This window comes from Haliotis rubra, unplaced genomic scaffold, assembly GCF_003918875.1.
Source record: "Haliotis rubra isolate DU_JTF1 unplaced genomic scaffold, ASM391887v1 Scf2365, whole genome shotgun sequence".
Lineage (NCBI taxonomy): Eukaryota > Metazoa > Mollusca > Gastropoda > Lepetellida > Haliotidae > Haliotis > Haliotis rubra.
The window spans coordinates 23,161-26,854 of record NW_025766409.1 but is presented as its reverse complement, the minus strand read 5'-3'; the positions used below and the strand labels follow the sequence as shown (position 1 = coordinate 26,854).

General features: G+C 36.7%; 1 long non-coding RNA gene across 1 annotated transcript; it reads left to right on the top strand.

The window, feature by feature from the left end:
• The first annotated feature begins 585 nt into the window (after positions 1–585).
• Positions 586–2,527, top strand: LOC124278422. Its single transcript, XR_006899087.1, has 3 exons — positions 586–761; positions 1,306–1,381; positions 2,136–2,527. It is a non-coding gene; the product is annotated as an uncharacterized LOC124278422 (long non-coding RNA).
• Positions 2,528–3,694: the final 1,167 nt, after the last annotated feature.

Below are 3,694 nucleotides of genomic sequence, written 5' to 3'. Positions count from 1 at the left end.
AGGAGATGTCCAGGTTGGAATAGGTCCCTAGCAACCTATAATGGTTGCAAGAGGTGGAACCAGGAGATGTCCAGGTGTCCAGGTTAGCAAGAGGCCTCCCTTTCAGCAAACAAGAGGTATCAGTATATATCACACCTGTCAAGCAGACTCCAGTCTGCAGAGAGGCAAGCCTGTTTGTGAAATTTGGCAAGTCGAATTTCTCAGTTTGTTGATAAATTTTTATTTCTATATTTAATGCCTCTTCCCGACAGAGAACTCCATATCTTCCTCACGTAACCTGCAAAGGTGGTGATCGTATCAAGGCTGTTCGTGATGAAGACAATCAGATTTAGTTGTGCAATCAGCGACGTTGATTCAAAAGTGATCATTCGCAAGATATTTGTCAGAGAACATTTGAATCAGATGTGATTCGATAGTGAAATGATCCTCATCAATGAAAACTTGTCCAGACTTCTAGGATCCCATATAATTTTTGCAGTGAACAGTAACTGTTATTGTTTTCAAACCTTTCAGTATAATCCACCATTAATACATGAATACAAATATCTTTCTGCTTTCTCCAGGTGGTGGTGATGTGTCGCTTTGTAATGACACTTGACCGTCTTGAGACAACACCGATGGACGTAACCATGCCAAGTGGGCGAGGAACCGTCGGTCGGATGACTATGAACTGTTGTGTAAAGATGGGAGACGTGTCAACATAGACAAGTTCAGCGAGTGCCATCTTGGGGTTGTCCCAGCCAATGCTATTGTCACTTCCAGTAAGTGTGTTGTCAGGAAGGATTAGCTAGCAGTTAAAAAGACTCAACTTGTATGTGCAAACACAGTCTGTCTCACAGTCTCTGAACCACATTATTTTCCCCTTCAGCCCAGCCCTTTCTGCAATGTTTAAGCTCTAAATGAAGCAGGTCTAGACTTCCTCAGGTTCAGGTTGAATGTCCTATCTCACTGAGGGTCCATTTCAATTTAAAAGGAACTGTTTGTTTTTATCAAAATTATATTTATACTAAGCCTTAGTCTAGTGCAAATGGGTGTATAAGGGCTCTATATGTACTACTCAAAATAAGAGTGTTTTATATGGCCATAGTTAATCCTTCATGGGATAACTGTAACCATATCAAATACTGAGAGGTCTTGATATAACAGATTATCTGAAGTCATGTGAAGCAAGTTTATGTTGTTTAAGTCTTAAGTAGTCAATCTAATCTTGTCATTACTACGATTATTCATGACATCAGGGAATTTATTTGAAAAACTGGTTTGTTGCTTCATAATGATAACTAACATGTTTATTTGACTTTACAGAATTCAAGAGTGCACAAGAGCGTGAGATTTTCTGGAATTTGGTCAACTACGGACAACAGTTCTTCTCTTCGGACATGTAAGTTAATGTTTAATGAGTTCATTTGATATCTTGTCATTGTTCCTCACTGGTGTGAGATGCTGCTCGTGATATCAACCACTGATTTGTGTGGCCAGAATAATTTACATGCCACCATGAATGTGCTGTGAAAGTGCTGTCTGTGGCTTAAAACCTTCACATGGTTCATATATGGCATAGTGTTTCTGAAGGAACAGAAACAGACGGCCCTCTTGAAGATTTGGGTAAGAATTGGTCTTCAGGAACCCATTCTTGTCATAAGAGAAGATTCATGGGTGGTCAGACTCGCTGACTTGGTTGACACATGTCATCGTATCCCAACTGCATAGATTGATGCTCTTGATGTTGATCACTGGATTGTCTGGTCCAGACTTGATTATTTAAAGACTACCGCCATATTGCTGAGTGCAGCGTGAAACAACCAACAAATGCATAGGTTACTCATTATATCAGTCACTGGTTTGGCTTGTCCTGACTTGATAATTACACATACCATTCTATAGCTGATGGGGGGGTGGGGTAGCCCAGTGGTTAAAGTGTTCGCTCATCACACTGAAGGCCTAGGTCGATTCCCCAAATGGGTACATTGTGTGAAGCCCATTTCTGGTATCCTCTGCCATGATATTGCTGGAACATTGCTAAAAGCTGCATAAAAAAACCTCACTCACTTTAAGGCTGAGTGTGGCATTATACAACATACATATCTTAAGGTCAAATAAGGTTTGATTTGACCTGCTCTGTTGTTTATTTCCAGTGATGGCGACTTCCACATGTTTGACTCTGGGACATGGTACTCGGACTTGATGTTTACGGATGCAGCTGTGCGTCTCATGAGGATCCCCGACAACAGACAGAACTATCTCGACTGGCTGGGAGAAGACTTTGTTGCCCAGATAGAAAACCTTCAAAAATATACATGTGTGAACCCCTCGCGAGCCTTCTCAGTTTCCCCCAGCTTCCTGTTTGTTGCAGCATTAGTTGCTGTTGTACAGTTTTTCAAGTTATAGTGTCACTAGAATAACTTTGGACCTTTTGGAATCTAATACCAATCTCCAAAACAACGTAAATCTCTGTTTACACTTACTAGTAGTTAGAACAGAATGAATGTAAATGTTATTAAAAGGTACTGAAGTCATCAAATCAAAATTAATCTTTTTCATAAATTGGTTTTTGATGAGATTTGTTCATATTTTTATGAACATATTCAGTTTTACTTTTAACAATTTCATAATACTGCTACTACATTCATCAGTGGTTTAGAAGAGATTGATGAAATACAATATACATGTATGCAAGAATTCCATGTTATATTGTAATTAATGAATTCAATTTATTGCTCAAGAAGAATGGCATGATAAGCACTAAATAAACTCCATGTGGTTTAAAATCTGTTAGATGTGTGGAGTACTAAATATTAATATTTTCAATAAATGCAAGTTTTTTGTAAATTGGTAACTGGTCCTGACAGATCTGAACACAAAAAAACTGGTAATAGTTATTTGCTAACAGTCGTGAAAGTCTTGCCCAGGGTTAATATTCAACATTTCTCATTCCAGAACTGTAAATATCATATTTTATACCCAGATATCATGTGTACATAGTGTGTTCATACCATAACCACAAATCATATTTTTAATGTGTCAGAAATTAATGGAATTAAATGTTTATGTGTGGCTTACCTGATAGGTTCCAGTCATTAAATATAACTGGAAGAATTTTTCAGTAAGGTGCTAGTTTGCTATTTCTGATGTATTTTTTTAGGCGACTTATCTCAGACCGAATCCCAATTTGGATAGAAAAATATCTAAAACATGTAACACTAATTTCTAATTAATACAGTATTCTATGTTATTAAGGTTCTTGCTAGTAATGATATATCATTAGGTGCTTTTAGAGTCAGTCTTAGGACTATTCTCAGAATGTTATGTAATAGCTGCAACAACTAATCTTTTTGTTAATTACAAGTGATATAAAAAAAGTTGATTTCACATACTTAACTTTTTAATTGTGTGATGCATTTTGAAAATGCATTCCTTTTAGGTCGAAACTGGTTTTATGACTTGTTTTATACAGGATTGTTTTTACATTGTACATAACTACAGTTTGTAATTATCGTTATATTTTGTACATTATCAAAATCTCATAAGAAATACTTTTGTAAAATAAAGTGATTTTTATATCTGTTGGAGTTGTGCAGGTATTTGTAGTTCTATTAGTTTATTCTGTTTTCCATCTACTCAAGATTTATTATCAACTTCTATGTAATTCAACATATCCGCTTCCCTCATATTGCTCTGCTCGGATCCCAAATAT